This window comes from Hyaena hyaena, unplaced genomic scaffold (genome assembly GCF_003009895.1).
Source record: "Hyaena hyaena isolate Hyena2069 unplaced genomic scaffold, ASM300989v1 scaffold_446, whole genome shotgun sequence".
Lineage (NCBI taxonomy): Eukaryota > Metazoa > Chordata > Mammalia > Carnivora > Hyaenidae > Hyaena > Hyaena hyaena.
In genome coordinates this window covers 262,116-284,444 of record NW_024081081.1, presented here as the reverse complement: position 1 = coordinate 284,444, position 22,329 = coordinate 262,116, and the positions used below count along the sequence as shown (strand labels likewise).

General features: G+C 32.4%; 1 pseudogene; it reads left to right on the top strand.

Annotated features, from left to right (window-relative positions):
* The window catches only part of LOC120246078, a 66,765-nt pseudogene extending 45,096 nt beyond the window's left edge, over nucleotides 1-21,669 (top strand).
* Nucleotides 21,670-22,329: the final 660 nt, after the last annotated feature.

Below are 22,329 nucleotides of genomic sequence, written 5' to 3'. Positions count from 1 at the left end.
ATTGTTAGTTTCCTGAGGAACCTCCACACTGTTTTCCAGAGGGGCTGTACCAGTTTACATTCCCACCAACAGTGTAGGAGGGTGCCCGTTTCTCCACATCCTCGCCAGCATCTAGAGGTCTCTGATTTGCTCATTTTAGCCACTCTGACTGGTGTGAGGTGGTATCTCAGTGTGGTTTTGATTTGTATTTCCCTGATGAGGAGGGATGCTGAGCATCGTTTCATGTGTCTGTTGGCCATCTGGATGTCTCAAGAGGGAGTTTTTAATGTCTCTTCTTGTATTGCCAGTAGATGACTCCAAAAGTTTATAGTACCTGACATTGACTGAGCATTACTGTTGTCTAGATATCTCTCTATTAATTTACTACACTTTTAGTTTTTAATGTCTTTTAAAGATGAGTAATTGGAACTTTATTTATATTTTCAGTTGCAAAGGGTTCTACTTCTATATGTACACAAGAAGTGAATATTCAGGAAGATGATTTTGGAAACTGTGGAAGAAAGTATTGTAATTTTAAGTGTGTATTTAGGAAATTATAAATTTTCCAATGTGTGTTTGTGTGTTTGTACTGCGAAGAGTTGCTTAATGTAAATAAAAAATGAATGCATTATATACAAATAAATATTTATGTTGCACATCCTAAATTGCTTATGTTCTGAATAGCTTGGTGCTATGGTCTGAGTAACTTTTCAATTACCCTCATATTTGAACTATTATTTCCCTAAAACTTTTTGTCGCTAAGTAACATATGGATAATTGTTTCTCCCTTATATTGCCAGGGTATCCTTTGTGGAAAGATAGTTTGTCATTGGACACTTTTAGAAGTAATATCATTTAAAAATTTTTATGTTCAGTATACTTACATGAAAGGCCATGTGTGTGTCTCTGGGTATTTAAGAATACCAACAGTACATGTAACAGATGATATTACCTATACTGTGAATGGCATTATGTGTGGTCCAAGTATGGTATATAAAAATTTGACTTGATTATATATATGGTATGTGGATGTGTGTGTGTGTATATGTGTGTGCACATGTGCACACATATGAGACAGGGAGACAAAGACCTTAACTTTTTTTATAATTAATATTACAAATTTGGTTATTACATAATGATCTTAAGATTTAAAGTTTAGGATTTCTGTTGATCAAAAGAGCACTTGCTTCACTATTATTTTGTTTATTATGAATTTTCATATAGATATTGAAACTTGTTTTCTCCCACTGCAGAATATTTGCCTCTTCATTAGGCCAGGATCTGGTCTGCCAAAATTTATATAAACAACAAAAAAGAATCAAATATTACACAAAAAAATAGGTTAAAACAACCTGAATTATAAGAAAAACAAAGGAAGCAAAAGAGCCAAAGTATTTAGTGCTGCTATAATTGATAAGAACAATTGATTTGGTTGTAACGAAAGTAAAATGTATTTGTTCATTAGCCAACTTCCCTAATTGTTTTTCCAAAAGCAAAATAAATACTTATTAAAAATTTGGCCCTCTCATAAGACATAATAATAAAAGAGATCTTAAGCTTTATATATTTTTAGTTTTCTCAACCAACTTAAAAAACAATAAATGATTTGTGTCCTAGTACCATTGAAGAGTTAGTTGACTAAGGTAAAAACACTACTCAAGTATCTCACATTGAAATTTAGATACTTTACATTGAGATGAAATATTTTAAGAAATGAAAAATTGAGGAAAATGGAAATGAACACTAAACTTATGTCAAAATTAGAAAACTTATTTTCACATAAAAATAATGAAATAATTACAAATGAACACACCACTTGCTGACTACCTTATAAAATAATATGTCATTCCTTTAAAGATCATCTAAGACAAGCTAAAAAAATATTTACTATTACCGTGAGAGATTAAGTACATAAATGTATCAGCTAATTTAATGATTAATTGATTAGAAAAAGCATTCTAGTGGCATAAAGGTGGTTAACACACAAAAATAATTTGTTTTTTTCCCCTGATTTTCTGGTACAAGAGCTCCTAAGCCTCTTGCAATTTCCCAAGTGATTAGGAATATTTTTTGTTAATCATTAAGAGCTTCTTCCAGTCAAACTGAATCTATGCTAATGAAGTTACAGGATGGGGCCTCTAGATAGCTTTATGATGGAGCTGATCACCAGTAAGATCAAGTGATTAGAGGGTTGGAACTTCTAGCCTCATCACAACCTTCAGGAAGGGAAGTAGTGTGATGAGACTGACCACTGTAAAAACTTTTGAACAGTGAGATTCAAGGTGTTTCTAGCTTCTAGCTTGGTGAAGTAAATACAAAGTAAATGAACATCCAGTTATTGCTGGAATGTGTATAGTGTCAAAATATTTTATTATACATTTTTATTAATTTTAAAAAATTACTTGTTACTATTTTTAATTGACATATCATTGAAACATAACATTAACTTAGTTTTAGATGTACAACATAGTGGTTCAATATTTGTATACATTGTGAAATGACCACCACAAAAAATCTAGTTAATGTCCATTACTATACATAGTTATGACTTTTTTTTATTGTGATGAAAACTTTCAAGACTTACTCTGTTAGCAGGTTTCAAATATGCAATACAGTGTTATTAACTACAGTCACCATACTACTGTAAGCACCATGACTTATTTATTTTATAACTGAAAGTTTGTAATTTTTGACCCTGTTCACCCATTTTACTCACTTTCCCCAACTCCCACCATTGGCAACCACCAACCCATTCCCTGCATCTGTGAGCTCGGGTTTTGTTGTTTTTGTTGCTTAAATCACACATACAAGTAAAGTCACACAGTATTTGTCTTTCTCTATCTGACTTATATCAATCAGCTAATGTTTTCAAGTTTCATTCATGTTGTCACAAATGGCAAGATTTAATTCTTTTTTTATAGATGAATAATATTCCTTTGTGTATATTTGCTACATTTCCTTATCCATTCATTCATCAGTGAATGTTTAGATTGATTACATATTTTAGCCAATCTGAATAATGCTACAATGAACATGAAGATGCACATATATTTTTGAGTTACATGTTTTACTTCACTTTGATAAATACCCAGAAGTGGAATTGCTGGGTCATGCGATGTTTCTATTTTTAATTTTTGTAATAATCTCCATAATATATTCCATAGTGGCTGGAATGGTTTACATTTCCAACAATAGTGCACACGTGTTTCATTTTCTCTACATCTTTGCAAACATTTTCTTTTGCTTTTTGTCATGATAAAAGTCATTCTAAGATCTTAGGAGAATAGAAGATTTTAAGGATGGAAAAGTATTTCTAGGAGTCATGCTTGGAATGTTCCAAATTTGGCAAAAGATATAAATACACAGATGCAAAAAGCTGAAAGAACATCATACAGGATTAACCCAGTGAGATCCGTAGTAGGATGCAACATAATAAAACTGAAAATTAAAGACAAAGAAAAAGAATCTTAAAAGTAGTGGTAGTGCAATTACATGTATGGGAAAGAACATAATTACAATGATAAGAATTGAAATAAAACAGTAGAGGAACTAGGCATGAAAATACCACAGAAGATTGCTATGCTGGTTTGTCCTACCAGCTCGTATGACCACTAAAAGCTTTGCAGATCACTTCACTCATCTCTCCAGCAGCCTGGGAAGTCTGATCATTAGCCTATGCCCAACTGCTAATGTCCCCCATGAAAAGAAAACAAAGAAAGGAATGATGGAGGAAGGAAATGGATGGGAAAGGAAGGGAGGGGCAGGGCAGGAAGACTGATTTTTCCTACTTGGTTCAGTAAGAGCTTTAAGTTGGCATGGCTTTTTACTCCTACACCATTTTTAATTTAAAATAACTAATCGGCAGCCTTCTCCATAGACAAGGCTTTGTCACATGACTGCTTTCATTTCATAAACTGGCTTTTAGGCCATGATACTTCCCGTAGTTTATTTTATTTTAGTTTTATTTAAAATTTTAAGTTATTTATTTTGAGAGAGAGAGAGGGACTGAGGGAGAGAGAGAGAGAGAGAGAGAGAGAGATCATGAGTGGGGTAGGAGCAGAGAGAGAGGGAGAGAGAATTCCAAGCAGGCCCGTACTGACACAGTACAGAGCTCAATGTAAGGCTCGAACTCACAGACTGAGATTGTGACCTGAGCTGAAATCACGACCTGAGCCAAAATCAAAATCAAGAGTCAGATGTTTACTGGACTGAGCCATCCAGGCGCCCAATACTTCCAGTAGCTTAATTGGGTAGGAACTCTTCTAGTGGACAGACCACATGAAAAGCCCAAATTCTATAGTCACCAATAATTTGGTTGCTTTAGGAAACAAAACACCTTTCTAAATAATTTCCCTTGGCATAAAAGTGTTGTGTTGACTGCATTTTGTAGTTGAGAGAAAGGAGAACTGAGTAGTGATATGAGAGTTAACTAATTCTGTGGTTTTGTAGATAGACTTCCATTGATAATTCTGCATTTTAGCCACCTTTCCCTACCTGCCTTTTTGTCTCTTCTTCCTCTGCTTTCCCTATTACTCAGGCTGCAGCTTGTCCAGAATATTTGAAACTGATCAACCAGGCTCTCTCCTTTACCATTGTATTTGAAGATGTGGCTTCCTCACTTCATTTTTTCCATCAGTGGACTTGAATTTATTTTAGAATCCCAGGAAGTTCTTAAATCTTTCATCTTCAAATTGCCTCTTTCTGATGCTCCTTTACTCACACTAATTAGGAAAGGGGGAGCTTTTGTGAGTGCCATATCTGAATTTGAATTGGAATTTTCCTGTGGTTATTTTAAAAATTCATCAAAGATATACTTTATTTTCATGTGTAATTCTCCCTTGTTCAGTTGATTTCAGAGTGGTTGGAAAGACTTTGTTACCTTACTTTCACTAAATGTGGGTCTTTTGTAAAAATTATCTTTTTTTTCTAAGTTTATTTATTTATTTTGAGAGAGACAGAGACAGCGCGAGTGGGGGAGGGGCAGAGAGAGGGAATCCTAACCAGGGCTTATGGGGCTCGAACCCCTGAAGCTGGAAGATTATGACCTGAGCTGAAACCAAAAGTTGGATGCTTACCTGACTGAGCCACCCAGGTGCCCCTATAAAATTTACCTTGATAGACAACAAGAAAAAATGGGAGAGAAGAGAGACTTTATTTATTACTTATTTATTAACAGTAAGAAAAATTTATCTCCTTATTAACCATAATGAACTTGTAAATAAAACACTCATATATTTAATGCTGTTATATGCTGGGTAAAGAGTATACTGCATGGAGATAGGCGTATTCCAACAATGCCAATTTGCTTAATTGGATATGATAGGAAGCTTTTTTAATTTTTTTTATTTATAAGACTTAGAACAGAGGAAGTGATTCTAGTTCACATACGTAGGCCAAGGAAGATGAACATATCTCAACACATTCATTTCAAACTTGAAAAGGGGCATGTTTGGGGCATTTGATTGTCCAAAATTAGATAAACTAATCAATGAATAAAGGAATAAAATTAACTCCCTTTATCTTACTCACACCTGGGACTATATGAAAATATGTTTACATAATTCAGGCATTTCTCTTTAGGAAATATGTATTTACTTGTGTTGTTTATATGTGTTTATTTTTTTCTTTGAAACATAGTATGACTGCTACTGGGACACTGTGTCTCTTGTTCAAAGAAGGAATCTTGTATCTTAGTTTATATTCAAAACATATCCCAACCATTGCCCTGGCCTAAGTACTTTTGTAATGTCTCTTGCATTTGCTGTCATTACAAAAGAGCCTGTTGCAAATTAACCCTTTTACTTGAAGGAAATTGTATCAGAAGCATGGATCTTAACTTTTCCAGCTTATTTTTCTCTTAAAGACAGCCCAGGGAAATATCACTATTTATTACTGCCTCAATGGCAATGTTTGAGGAGCACTAAAATGAAAATGGTTTTGTGCACAAGTAATGCTAGTGTGTCCAAAATTTTTGTTATTCTTGCTGACTTCATCAGAGCACTAAACAAGCTGATATTGCTTCCTTTTTGATGATGATTGGTTAATGCTGATAGGAAATAATGATTTTTAAGACTATTCATCATACAGTGTATATCTTATCAGATAACCTGAAAAAAGCCACAGATAATTTTTACAGACTTCCCTAAAGATATTCAAATGATATTAAAATTTGGATAGAGGAGCATTAACATAGAACTTACATAAAAATCAGGTCAAAAAAATAATTAAAATATTTTCTTGTGTTTAGTGAACATTTACTATGTACCAGACATTGTTTTTATTCTTTTATGTCTAACAAATTATTTCATCTTCATGAGACCTGTACTTTTAAAAAATTTGGGTATAATTGCTGATCCAAATGCAAAAATCAGAGATATGGAGGGATTAAATAACTTGCTGTAGGTCACACCGCTAATGTGAAAGATAAGAGATATTATCATTAAAGTTGGAAAAACATAAAAATTTTTTATTTAGCATTGATACTGCTATTTAGCATTGGGCAGTATGTCGCTCTGTGCACTGAATATTGGATTGTCAATAACCTGTGCATTAACTTAAAAGAGTAGATTTATTCTCATCAAATCTAAAATGAGGATAAAAATATTTCCTTTGAGTGTATATTAGTATATATTCTAAAAACATATAGAAAATATAAAGACAGATTCTAGCTTAATACAAATGGTCAGTACAAGGTGGCTATTTTTATTCTTATAATAATATTATTAAGCTCACAGCTATATTCATGGGAAAAAATAGTATCTCATTCTCAAAATTTCATATGTGGTAAAGTAATAGCACGACATTTGGACTCCCAAGTTCTTTTAAAATGAGTAGATGTCATGAATTCCCAATTCATATTCTATCTATATAATATAAATATATATGAAGCTTAAATATAAAATATATTGTGCATTAAAGTTTTGTACAAAGTACAATTGCTCAATTCATGGCTTTACATTGAAAGTTTTTGTTATCAGTTGTTTTAACATTATAGTTTTGTGACGGGGGACAGTGCACTCCTACGAATTCATACTGAAAGAGAATAAATTGTGACTCACAAGTTGCAGTGGACATGGGGTATGTAATGGTTATTTCATTTCTACGTATAGTTATTTTAGTTCATGTCAATAATATTTTAAACCAAGATAATGCAGTTCAGAATTATGTGATATAGAAATTACTTTGAAAACTTGCAGTTAAATAAGAAAATTGGATTCCATTATTTACACATTATGTGTTCAGTCACATTGTTTCAGGCCTCATGAGCTTTGAACTTTGTACAAAAATGCAATATGAAGTGTAATCTATTATAATGTTAGAGTAAGATTATGAAAATTTGGAAATGAATTTATTAAGGGTTATTCATACATATTTATACATACATGTAAATATTGCTTGTGGTTGAGTGTATGTATACTGATATATATTTAGACACACAATATATTTATATCAAAATATTATAATCTAATATTTTTGTGAAAGCAGAATTTCTTGTGTATTCAGATCTCTTTCATCCTTAAGTGGCTTCAGTTTATTTCCCTGTATGTCTCCTCCATACTATATTTGAAAAGTCCTTCACTGATGGACTTTTGGATAACGTTAAATTTTTACTTAACCATTTATAAGTAATGGGACAATGGACATTGGGTACAGTCACCTTTGCACATTTATCAGAGTTCTTAAATTGTTAATTAAAAATGATTGGCCACATTGATGTAATATTTAAACTTTTATAAATATTATATTGTGTTTAAGGGATATTATACCAATGTTTGCTCTCATCTATCAGGTATAAAAATATGCATTTCCTCAAATTCTGGCTAAACTAGCATCTCAGTTTTTGTAAATCACTTTTAACATGCTAAATCCATTGTTAATTTATATTTATGTAATGTACAGATTTTAAGCATGTATGTATAGTGGTATTTTCCATTTGCATTTTAATTTGTTCATCCATTGTGAAATTATCTACTCGGGAATAGAAACATTGTAAACTTTGTTTTTTTGAACATACATTTGGCTTTGATTTTGTGGCTTTGATTTTGTCTCTTGCCACATTGATACTTCACATTTCATATAATAATCCAGGAATAAAGTGACCTGCCTGTGTGTCTTATATCAAAATTTTCTCCCAAATCACTTACATGTCATATTATTAACAGTTTCATTTTTATTTCTTTCCTTTTTAATTTAATTTTAATTTCTTTTTTTTTTTAATTTTTTTAATGTTTTATTTATTTCTAGGAGAGAGAGAGACAGTGTGAGCAGGGGAGGGTCAGAGAGAGAGGGAGTCACAGACTGAAACAGGCTCCAGGCTCTGAGCTGGCAGTCAGCACAGAGCCCGACGCGGGGCTCGAACCCACGAACCGCGAGATCATGACCTAAGCGAAAGTCGGACGCTCAACCGACTAAGCCACCCAGGCGCCCCTAATTTAATTTTAATTTCATGTCTTATTTAATTTTTTGATGGACCTATTGCTTCTGACTCTTCTTTCAATTACATGTATAGGTATTTATAGCCTTCCTATTTCTAGCAAAATACATTTAAGTATCTGTGTCTCATTAAACAAGCTTCTCCTTTTGTTTTTTCCCCCACTTTTTATAAAAGTCTGTTTTTATAACCACTATTTTTAAACCTAGCACAAGTCAAATAAATATTAACTTCTACTATTTTATAATTTTTCATTGAAATGTAGTTGACACACAATGTTACATTAATTTCAGGTGTAGAATATAGTGATTCAACAACTCTGTGCATTATGGTATGCTCACCACAAATGTAGCTATCATCTGCCATTTACATTATCACTGAATGTATTCCCTCTGCTGTTAGCCCCATGACTTGTTCATTCCTTAACTGGAAGCCTGTATCTCCCACTTCTCTTTTCACCCATTTTATCCATTCCTCCCACTTACTCCCCTTCACAGCAACCACCAATTTGTTCTCTGTATTTACAGATTTAATTCTGCTTTTTGTTTAGTCATTTGCTTTATTTTTTAGAGTCCACATAAAAGTGAAATCATATGGTATTTATCTTTCTTGGTCTGACTTATTTCACTTAGCACACTATCTTCTAGGTTCGTCCAAGTTGTCACAAATGGAAAGATCTCTTCCTTTTTTATGGCGGTGTAACATTCCATTGTTTATATATACCACATATTTATCCAGTCATCTACTAATAGCCTCTTAGGTTGCTTCCATATCATTGCCAGTGTAAATAATGCTGCAATAAACATAAGAGTGCAATATACTAATTAGTGTTTTGTTTTCATTGGGTAAATACTCAGTAGTAGAATTACTAGATTGTATGATATTTCTAATTTTAATTTTGGGAGGAAGCTCCATGCTGTTTTTGACAGTGGCTACACTCGTTTACATTCCCACCAACAGTGCACAGTGGTTCCCTTTTCTCCACATTCTTACCAACACTTGTTTTTTCTTTTTTCTTTTCTTTATTTCTTTAATTTATTTTTTTGATACTAGCCATTCTGACTGTTGTGAGGTAATACCTCATTGTTTTGTTTTGATTTGCATTTCCCTGATGATTAGTATAGTTTTTTTGGTTCATAATTGTATGCCTTTCTGGAATAAGGCATCTGAGTTTTATCAAGAAAGTTATCCTTTATTTTAAAACCTATGAGACAAAAGAAAATCTTTATGGCATTTAAAAGGTTAATGCATGGGAACTTGTTATATTTTGTTTTAAAAATATTTGCCACATCAAAATAAATACAATATATGAATTATTATACTTTAATAATTTACACTAACAGAATAATGCATTTAACATTATGTTGTACATAAAATGTTCTTATTTTTTATTTGGTTCCGGTTTTAGGTTTGCAATAATTTGCTTCATTGTCATTGCGATGTTGGATATATTCTTCCACATTGTAACCCATCACCATTATCACCAGGAGGAAGTTTTGATAATGGGTTTTGGATTAGGGGAAGTTAGTATCCAGATGAGTGTGTTTCAAAGAGCTTTCTCCCCTTACAGAAATGGTCTACATCTCCACTAACTATGTGGCTATTGAGCACCTGACATATAGATAGTACAACTAGAAAACTAAAATTTCCATTTTATTTTGCTTTATTTAATTTAAACTTCAGTATCCACAGCATATGGATAGTAGATGGTATAAAACATTTAAAAAATATTTGGTGAACATTCATGAATATATATAGCATATTTGTTTCTTCTAAACTTCACAATGTAAAAATCTTTACAGTGTAATTTCATTAGTGTCTTTCCATCATTTGCACTTTTGTCTTATATTTTATTTATATATGTTGTAAATCTGATAATACATTATTATTATATTGCCTTACATAGATAATGACATTTTCATGATTTATAATATAAATATTTACATTTACCCATCCATTTGCAGTTATCAAGGGCTTTTCAACTCTTTCGTGTGGGTCATTTTTTTCTCTCTGAAAAAACTTTTTATATTTCTTTTTGTTTGTACCTTGTGGTGGCCAACTCTCTCAGCTTTTGTCTTTAAAAGTTTTATGAAAATGTCTTATCTGTGAAGAATATTTTCACTGTAATTGTATGATTCTACATTGAGAATTTTTTCTTTCAGCAGTTCAAAGATGTAATCCAATTGTATCCTAGCTTATATTTTCTAATGAGAATACAGTGTATTTTTTTTTAGACAGAGAGAATGTATGTGGGGGAGAGGGGCAGAAGGAGAGAGAGAGAATTTTAAGCAGGCTTCACGCTGTATGGAGCCCAATGTGGGGCCTGGTCCCACAACCCTGGGGTCATGACCTGAGCTGAAATCAAGAGCCATATGCTCAACCAACTGAGCCACCTAGGCACATCTACAGTGCCATTCTTATTATTCATTCTAATTAATGTTTCTTTTATATGTTTTTATACTTCTTGTATATGTTTTTATTTTATACATTTTTATTTTACATGTTTATATCATTTTCCAGTTTCACGACAATTCATCACGACGTTTCTTTTTGAATGTATCCTGCTTAGGTTGGCTGTGATTCTTGAATCAATGGGTTAATATGGTTTTGGGAATTTTGAAAAAAATATCTTAAATCTTTGTCTCTTTTTAAGTATGTTTTATTAAACATGTTTGGGTTTTACAAAATGATACCCAGTGACATTCACTCTGTGGTATAGAACTTAACCGGTATTGAAAAAAGCACAGACTCTTGTTCCCAACAGCACGGTCATTGATACACAGTAGATCTGTCACCTCAATAGTTCCTGCTGGTTACCCTTTTGTATTCATCCCCCACTGCCAGTTCCTGGAAATCAATTACCTGTTCTTGTCCCCATAGAGTTGCCTTGTCCAGAATGTCATATGCAGTATATATGCATTTGAGATCCATTCCTGTTGTCATATGTCATATTCCTGTTTAAGAGTTCATTCATTCATTTGTTTGTTTGTTTTGTTTGTTTTTTCAGTGGGCTCCAGGCCCAATGTGGGGCATAAACTGATGATCCAGAGATCAAGAGTTCTGTGCTGTACCAAATGATCCAGCCAAGTGCCCCCAATAAATCATTCTTTTATTGTTAAGTAGGTTTCTATATTGAAATGATGCATTCTTATTGCTTATCCAGTCAGCCATTGAAAGGCATTTGGGTTATTTCTAGACTTGGGAAATTTTAAATAAACCTACTATAAACATGTACACATAGACTTTTGTATATATGTTAAGTTTTCACCATTTGGTTGCTAAACACTGAGTAGTAAGATTTCTCGGTCATTTATTAAGTGTTTAGTTTTTAGAAAGTGTATTTTCAATTTTATAAGAAATAGTTTTGGGGTGCCTGAGTGGCCCAGTTGATTAACTACCCCATTTCACTTAGACTCAGGTCATGATCTCACAATTAGTGAGTTCAGGCCTTGCATCAGGATACGTGCTCTAAGTGTGGAGCCTGTGTGGTTGGGATCTCTCTCTCTTTCTCTCTCTGTCCTCTCCCTCATGCCCATATACTCTCTCTCAAAATAAATAAACTAAAAAAAGAAGGACAGAAATAGTCAAACTATTTTCTAAAGTGACTGTACCAGTTTTCCTTCTTTCCATTTACGTATGAGAGTTCCAATTTCTCTACAAGGATGTTCCGCACTTCATAAGCACTTGATGTCATTTTTGTTTGGTTTGGTTTGATTTTGTTTTGGTAGCTGTAAACGTCCAGTGATATCCTACTGTGATTTTTATTTAACTTTTTATGTTGAAATAATTATACATTCACAAAGAGTTGCAAAAAAAAAGGAGTTGGAAGTCCTGTGTACCCTTTACTCAGACTATGTCAGTTTTAACATGTTTTAATACTATAGTACAGTAGCAAAACAAGAAAATGCACATTATTAAAATTACAGAACTTATTCAGATTTCACCAGTAAACATATACGTGTGTGTGTGTGTCTGTGTGTGTGTGTGTGTGTGTGAGTGTATATGTGGGTGTTGGTATTCAGTTTCACCACATGTTTCAAATTTGTGTAACCACCACCACAATCAAGATACAGAAGTATATCATTACTATATGGCTCCTAATATTACCCCTTTATATAGCTACACTGATCCCCTTTTCTGCCATTCCTGACACCTGGCAACAGCTAAACTGCTATCTCTCTAATTATATTATTTCATGAATGTTATATGAATGGAATCATAAAGTTTGTGTCACTTGGAGACTGGCTTCTTTTTCTTCCATAATTTCCATGGATGGCATCCAAGTTGTTGCACATATAAATAAACTTCTTGCCTTTTTATTGGTAACTAGTATTCCTTTGTGTGGACGTATCAAACTACTGATGGATATTTCGTTGGTTGCCAATTTTTAGGTACTATGAATAGATCTCCACTGCACACTTGTGTAGAAAATTCTGATTGAAAGTAAAATTTCAATTCCCTGGGAAACATCCTCAAGAGTAAAATTGCTGGGTCAATGATAAGCCATTTATATATTTAAAAGCAACTGCCAAACTCTTTTTCAGAGTGATTGTGATATTTGACATTCCTACCAACGTATAAGAAGGACCCACTGTCAGGCGCCTGAGTGGCTCAGTCGGTTAAGTGTCCAACTTCGGCTCAAGTCATGATCTCACGTGGTTTCCAGCCCCACATAGGGCTCTGTGCTGACAGCTAGCTCAGAGCCTGGAGCCTGCTGCTGCTGCTGTTGCTGCTGCTGCTGCTGCTTCTTCTTCTTCTTCTTCTTCTTCTTCTTCTTCTTCTTCTTCTTTTACCTAGAAATACTTTTTTATTTTATTTTATTTTATTTTATTTTATATATTTTATTTTATTTATTTAATTTATTTTATTTTATTTTATTTTATTTTATTTTATTTTTTTACAAATAGTTTATTGTCAAGTTGGTTTCCATAGCCTGGAGCCTGCTTCTGATTCTGTGTCTTCCTCTCTCTCTGACCCTCCCCTGCTCGCGCTGCCTCTTTCTCTCTCAGAAATAAATGACATTAAAAAATTAAAAAAAAAAAAAAAAGAATGATCCAAAGACCCATTGTTTTGGCAACCTCGCCAACATTTGATGATACCACTTTTATTTAGTCATTCTATTAGGTATGTATTACTATCTCATTGCAGTTTTAATTTGTACTTCCCTAATGGGTAATGATGTGAAATGTCTTTAATGTGTTTATTTGGCATCTGTATATTTTCTTCAGTGAAAGATCTGTTCATATCTTTGCCCATTTTCTAATTAGAATGTGTTTTTTTAAATGTTGAATTTTCAGAGGATTTTCGTTTTATATATATATATATATCATACATATGAATATAAAATATTCATACATTTATATATGTATATATACATACACATATGTATACATATGCACACATGTGTGCATATACATGTATATGTGTGCATATCTATATATATTGGATATGTAATATGAACACATTTTTTCCATGTCTGTAATTGGTTTTCTCTCAGACCACAAATATTTTATTGATTCTTTTTCTGATAAAGTCTACTTCTTTTCCTTTATGGACCATGTTTTTGGTGCCAAGTGTCTGAACTCTTTGTCAACCTTAAGTCCTGAGGTTTTCTGCCATGATATTTCTAAAAGATACAGTTTTGTGTTTTAAGTTTAAGCCCATGATCCATTTTGAGTTACTTTTTGTAAAGGGTGAGAGTTTAACTTTTTGACTAACATGTTCCCAGTTGCTGCACCATAATTCTTTGAAAAAACCTTCTCTTGTCCTTTGAATTGTTTTTGTTCCTTTGTCAATAATTTATTGGACATTTTTGTGTTAGTGTATTTCTCACTTCTTTATTTTGATCCATTGATCTGTGCATCATTCTCCATCATTACTATACTGTTCTGATTATTGTAACTGTATGGCAATCTTTGACATTGAGAAGAGTGATTCCTCCCACTTTATTCTTCTTTTTCAAAATTGTTTTGGCTATTCTAGGGTCTCCTTTCCATACATTTCAGAAAAAGCTTATCTATGTTTAAAAACTTTTTGCTTTGATCTTGATTCAAATTATATTAAGCTTTTACACCATCTAACTCCTTCCAATAAAACTTGTATATATATTTGAAAGCTGATACATTCCTTTGGGCAACAACATAAGAAAACTGAAATTTTCAATGAAATAAAATAGGAAGCCAAGATAGACCATACACACACACACACACACACACACACATATATATATCAAATATATATATTGGAAATAACTAATGATTTCTAATAAAGTGGCCATGACCATTTAATGAAAGAGTAATCTTTTCAACAAATAGTATGGGGTAATAGGATATCTACATGCAAAAGAATGAGATTGAACCCTTACATTATATATAAAAATTAACTTCAAATGGATCAAAGATTTAAATGTAAAAGCTAAAACCATAAAATTCTTAGAAGAAAGCATGGGAGAAGTCTTTTTTTAAAGTAAAGTTTATTTTAAGAGAGAGAGCACACAAGCAAAGGAAGGGCGAAGGAGGAGGAGGAGAGAGAATCCCAAGTAGGCTCTGCACTGACAGTGCAGAGCCTAATGCAAGGCTTGATCCAAGGCTTGAACTTACAAACTGCGAGATCATGATCTGAGCCAAAACCAAGAGTCGGACACTCAACCAACTGAGCCACCCAGGCAGGAGGTCTTTATAACACTGATTTGGCAATGATTTCTTGGATATGACACCAAAATCACAGGGAATAGAGGAAAAAATAAATAAAATGGAATTCATCATAATTAAAAACTGTTGCTCTAAAAGGATACCATCAACAAAAATGTAACCTATGGAATGCATCTGATGAAGTATTAATATCCAAAATACGTAAAGAACTTTAACAACTCAGGAACAAAGAAACTAAATAAAAGATGGGAAAGGACTTGAATAGACATTTCTCCAAAGAAGATACACAAATGACTGATAAGCACAAGAAAAGATGTTCAACAAGGCTAATTGTTAGAGAATTGCAAGTCAGAACTATAAGATTCTAATTCATATCTGTTAGGATGGCTATATTTAAAAAAATTCAGAAATATCAAGTGTTGATGAGGAATCCCTGTTCATTGCTACTGGGAATGTAAAATGATGCAGGCTCTGTGGAAAATAGTATGGTGATTCCTCATAAAATTAAACCTAGAAGTACCATATCCTGCAATTCCACATCTAATTATATGCTCAAAAGTATTGAAAGCATGGATTTAAACAGATATTTGTATACCCATGCTTATCATAGCATTATTTACAATAGCTAAAAGGTAGAAATATTTAGATGCCTATCGACAGATAAGTGGAGAAACAAAACAACATAACGTACAAATGGACTATTTCAGCTCTAAAACGCAATGAAATTTTGTCACCAGCTACAACGTGGATGGAATTTGAACACCTTATCCTTATTAAAATAAGCAGTCACACTATAATAAATACTGGATGATTCTGCTTTTATGAGGCACCTAGAATAGTCAAATTTGTAGAAAAAAAAGAGATAAGGGTACCAGTCAGGGGTGTGAAAATGGTAAATTAATATTTAAGGGGTTCAGTTTGTAGGGATGGAAATGCTCTGGTGTTTGATGGTGGTAATGATGCACATTTAAAAATGTTTAAAATTGTAAACTTTATTGATTGTGTATTTTTCCATGATAAAAAGTATTTTAGGAAAAATTCCCTTTATATTACCAAAAATAATACAATATTTAGAAATAATGTTATGAAGTGCAAGATATGCACTGAAAACTAAACATACAATATTGATGGAAAGATCTGCATAAACTGTAAAGATATGCCATGTTCATGTATTAGAAGTCTCAGTATTTTTGATACAGAAATACTCCTCAAACTGATCTACAAATTCAACACAATTCTTAACAAACTCAAGCATTAATCTTTGAGGTTTTTGCAGAAATTGACAAGGTGATCCTAAAAGTCATTCAGAAATTTAAGGGACATGGAATTGTAAAATGGTAAAAACAGTCTTGAAGAAAACTTGAAGCTGAAAACATGCTTTTTAATTCCAAAAGATAATCCAAAGCTAAAATAATCAATTGGTGTAGTATTGACCTAAAGATAAAGATAGGCATTAGTTAAGTGGAATAAAATAGAGAGTCCAGAAATAAAACTTCATACTTATAATCATTGTTCTTTATTTAACAAGGATGAGAAGGCAATTTAATTGGGAAAAAATGGTCTTTTCAGTAAATGGGAGTAGATAACCACATGTAAAAGAAAGAAGTTAGACTACTACATCACAACATTCATAAAAATTAACGGAAAATGGATCATAGATCTAAACGTAAGAATTAAATGTATAAAACACAACACACATAACTAAGGTCACTTTGTGACCTTGGCATAAGCTATGTTTTTAGAAGACAGACACCAAAGCACAAATGAAGAAAACACAATAGATTGATTGAACTTCATCAAAATTAACAACTTTTGTAGTGCAAATGATAAAACCAAGAATGTGAAAAACAAACTACCAAATGAGAAAAAATATTTGTAAATCTTATATCTTGTATGAGATTTGTATCCATAATATGTAAACAATACAAGTTCATAATAAAATACTACTCAATTAAAAATGGGAAGAGATGGGGTGCCTGAGTGGCTCAGTCAGTTAAACGTCCGACTTCTGCTCAGGTCATGATCTCACGATTTGTCTCTCTCTCTCTCTCTCTCTCAAAAATAAATAAAACATTAAAAATTTTTTTTAAATGGGAAGAGATTTAAATGTACACATTTCCATAAAAAAATTACAAATGGCCAATAAGCCTATGAAAAGATGCTCAACATCTTAGGAAAATGTAAGTCAATCTCACATTCTTTAGGGTGATTATAATAAAAAAAATACAGGCAGGGCGCCTTGGTGCCTCAGTTGGTTAAACATCAGACTCAATTTCTGCCTAGTTCAGGATCTCACAGTTTGTAAGATTGAGCCCCACATCTGGCTCTGGTGGGATTTTCTCTCTCTGCCCCTCCCCTCCTCTCTCTCTTTCTCTCTCTCTCTCTCTCAAAATAAAATAAACATTTTTAAAAATACAGGCAACATGTGTTGAGGATGTGGATGAATTGGGATCTCTTTGGTGCTCTTTTTTCAGCACTGCTCCATCTCTTATCTCTCCTTTCCTTTACACTTTCTACCCCATAAGAGCTGGTATCTAATTAGCTTCAGGTGATTTCAAACTGTGTGCATGTTTTTATATCTTTCTCTTTCTCTCTAGTGCTGCACCCTGCAGATTCTAGCCGTTACAACTGTTGTGAATTCTTTTCTCTGCCTCCTTAACTCAGTGGGAATTCTGTACTTTCCCTAGGATTCCAATTCTCTGTGCTGAGATCAGTAAGTTGTTCATGGGTAAAACTGAACTTTTATAAAATCAATATTGTGTTTTCTTCCCTTTATGTATTATAGATTTGTATTTTATGTTGATTTTCAGAAACCATTTCCTTCATGTATTTTGTCCTGTTTTATATTTATTTCTATTTATTGTGTTATAATAAGGCTAGTTTAGCACTATTTAATGAAAAATATTCATCATGGCCAAAGTGGAAGCCCTTACTTCCTTAAAGTAATGGACATTGGTCAATTAATCCAATACTTATTAGGTCCAATTTCTTCAATCAGCCTTTGGAGTAACTAAGGATATGAGAAGGAAGCCCCACTTCTAATATGATAATTTTTAGTTAAGGTGAATTGATGGAGACGACATTTTCTGATGGATGAGGGAAAAAAGGAGAGCCTAAGCCCACTATATAGAGCTTAATTTTAATATTTTTGAAATATATTTGTCAAGTTATTTCCTACAATCCATGTAACATAACTGAATCACTTTCTTTTAGGTAAATCACTTCTTATCAACATATAATTGGATTCCATCCGTGTTTTGAAGTTGCTGAATTTTTGTCTTTTTTTTGAAAGACACTAAATACATTTGCATTTAGTGTCATCATAGTTGTTTTGGTGGTAATTCTGATTGCTTATTTATTTTGTTTAATTGGACTAACATTTCATAAGGTTTTCTAATTTTCTGTAATGTCTTTATAACACCTAGAGGAATATTTATTTTCTAATTAATATAGTCAAAAATAGAACAATATCACTACATATAGATAATATGGAAGTTTAACCTAGTTTACAATCATTGTTTTTTAAAAGTAGCCATCAGTTATATCAGTAATTTTTTATTAAATTAGTTATAAAAAACACTTCTCTTTTTCCTTTTGCTCTATATTATTTAATGGAAGAACTTATTAAATCAGAATATCAATTTAATGAATTCTAAGTAGCTAGTAGACGGGAATGCAATAGAATAAATATATTTAATAAATCACAAAACTAAAGATTAACTATACTGTAAAGATAAAAAAATCAGTATTGTCAGTGATAGATAGATATGGACATACATACACACATGTAATTGTGGTGGATTTTGAGGAATAGTCACAAAATTTAAGAAAATTCTTCTAAATATGTTTATTTCTTCTCTTATTGTGTTATTTGAATCCCTTTTATAGTTAAAATTACTAATATGCTTTGAATATAAGTTTTGAAGACATTAAAAGGTACTTTCATGTTTTTAGGTCAAGATGAATTACCAGTTTATTAAACAACGTGTGTCTTCCCCAAAAAAAGGCATCTTGTTAGGTTTCTACATTTTTCTACCTCTCTTTATTTTAATTGCCATCATTGCTTTTAAATGGAATAAAACACAACTCTGGAACTGAAAAAGAGTAGCAAGTGAAGGGTAAATAAATTTATTACTGTTTGTATTTAATATTGAATATATTTTGAGAAGAATTCAAATGTAATTCAGAATATTGCAAATAGGGATTCCTGGATAGATTGTATTATGTTTAGAAATGTTGAGTCTTAGCATACACCAAAGTTTTTCTCAATTTCAGTTAGTTAGGTATCCTTTATATTCTAATAGGTCCAGAAACAACTGAAGATACTCAGTAATTCATAGCGCATTTCAAATAGAAAAACAAGTTGACTGTAATTGCTTTAGGAGAAGTTTCTACTTCCCAAGCAACCCCACTTACCTTGGATTGATATTCACTTGCTCTAAGGAGATTGATAGAGATAGAGAAGCAAATTTTGTGAATAGAATATGCAGAAGGTGAGAAAAAAATTTTTTAAAAATAAGATAGCAAAGAAAGAACACAGAACACAACCCGTTTTACACTTTTTATTTTTCATGTGTTTCTAAAATTAAAATTAAGGTACTTTTACAATTGTTTGTATTTCTTTGGTAGAGCTGAACTTGATTAAGTCTTTTAGTTTAATTAAATATAATTTACATATGACATTAGTTTCAGGTATGTAATAATTCGATATTTGTATGTATTACAAAATGATCACCACAATAAGTCTAGTTAACATCCATCACCAAACATAGTTAACAAATATATTTTTTCTTGTGATGAGGACTACTCTTTTAGCAAGTTTCAAATATTCAATACAATATTATTAACGATAGTCACCATGCTGTTTATTATATACCCGGGATATATTTATTTTGTGTATACCCAGTTATTTTATAACTGGAAGTTTGTACCTTTTGACCCCCTTCACCCATTTTGCCTATCCTCTACCCTCACATCTGGCAACCACTAATCTGTTCTTCTATTTTCTGTGTCTATAAGGTTTTTTTCCTTTTTTTTAAAATTTTAGATTCCACATATAAGTGAGATCATATTGTAGTTGTCTTTCTCTGTCTGAATTATTTCACTTAAACAGATTTTTTCTTTACCATAACACCAATATAAGCCAGAACTTTGCTTAGTGAGTATTTAGGAGAATGAGAATGCAGAAGTAAAGATAAATAAGTGGGTCTTGTTGTTGCATGCTAAAGGAAAATGTCTCTGTTTCTTACTTGTGTAGATGGAGATAAAATAATAGAAAATTTCCATCAACACCTCTATTTCCCAAGTTAATTAATTTTATTTCTCAACAAGTTGCAGCAACCAGTTAAAGTCAGCATAGTATTCTGCATAATTTATATATATTTTTAAGTAATTATCAAATTGTTAAAGTTTATTTAATTGAATCATATCTGGCATAAGTCTTCTGGTAATCTTAAGAATCTTGGCAGATTTTGTGGTTACTAGAAGGAAACCTCATTTTTGGAAGAGAGATTATAGTAAGGGATCACTGATCATAAATAACAAAACCTAGTCACAACAGCCTAAGTTTTAGATCAACAATAAGTGGCCGTAAGCCCACGAGGGTAAGAAATGATGCAGAGCTGAAGTCCAAAGGGACAGTAATGAATTGGGTAGTCAGGAAACAGGTTTTTCTTTCTATCACCTGCAGGTTTATAAATGAAATAATCTTTTCATGTTTGTTTCCCTATCCATTCTTTCAAAATGACTGCTCTGCTTGCACATAGTCCAGTTTACCTATCTCAATCTTATTTAGATTCGTTTACAAATAAAATATGAATAATCTTTCCATACCCAATGCTTGATAGTTTGTATTCTCAAGAAATACAAGAAAATAGCTATGTAAGTGTACCTAAATTCAGCCAATGTTCTGTTTGGATTTATAATTCTGAGTTAGGTGTTCAGACTTGACCTTATCATCTGTGGCTAAGACATTGTTGCCATGTAGTAAGAACAATCCCTCTTCAGCATGTCTCTTCAACAGGAACTGTGTATGGATAGGAGCCAAAGGAAAAACATGGAGGTTTAATGCCATAGCATGTAACAATGTAGCTGAAAGATATAGAGACCTCATTAAGGACCTCAGTAATGAAAATGAAATAATTATTCACATAGTTATTTGATAGAATAATATAATTGGAGATACGATAATTTAAAAATTTGACGATTTGTGTGTAAATCATATTTTTTAACTTTGGGGAAGCATTATCAGCCATATTAATATTTAATCCTATCTTCCATGTAGACAAAATAGAAACTATACTAGATGGATTTAAGTTTGAAATTTTAAATGCTGAACATTGTTAAAACCTAGATTAACATTAGAAAGACCAAATGCTAGCTATGTGATCAATGAGTGGGATATGGGAAGCAAATGAGATAGTGGTTCGTGTGAATGGAGTAAATACAAATCTAGTTCTTCTACTTTTCTTGATTTTGTTTAAGACTACATGTTACATAACCCTAAAAGTAATGCTATTTCTTTTATGCAGATATATATCAGAAGACAGCAATAGTAACAGCAACCTGTCATAGAGTTAAAGGTGAATTAAAGGAGTCAAATTATTTTAAATGAAGTAATTCATGAAGAAGATTTTTTTTTTAATTTTTAACAATACTTCCTATTCCACATTTCATCATACTGAATCTTATTTATCAATATCATATACTAAAACAAAGACTAAAAGCATTTGATAATTTTGTTTTATATTAATTTAGAAACGTCAGTGTTAACTAATATTAGCCAGAGATTTGTTAACCAACATTTTTGTAATGAGAAATTATTTTAAAATGTTTCAAATGTCTGTTTATTTTGAGAGAGAAAGAGAAAGCATGTGAGCAGGGAAGGATCAGAGAGAGGGAGGCAGAGAATTGCAAGCAGGCTCTGCGCTGTCAGCACAGTGCTTGACACGGGGCTCAATCCACGAACTGTGAGATCATGACCCGACCTAAAACCAAGTGTTGGATGTTGCTTATCTTGCTGCTTTATCAATAAACATTATTTAAGCACATTTTCTTACACGTTATATTGAAATTGTCAATTCATTCTGTTGGTCTCTTTCAAAATTTATTCCCAAAACCATTTTTACTACCCCTGGATTGAGGTACTATCCTTTCCCTCCTGGATTATTGCAGTAGTTTCTCCACCAACTGATTCCTCCACTTCTCTTGCCATCATACAAACTATTTTCAACAAACCAGCCTTTTAAAGTGGAAGTCATGTGCTTGAAA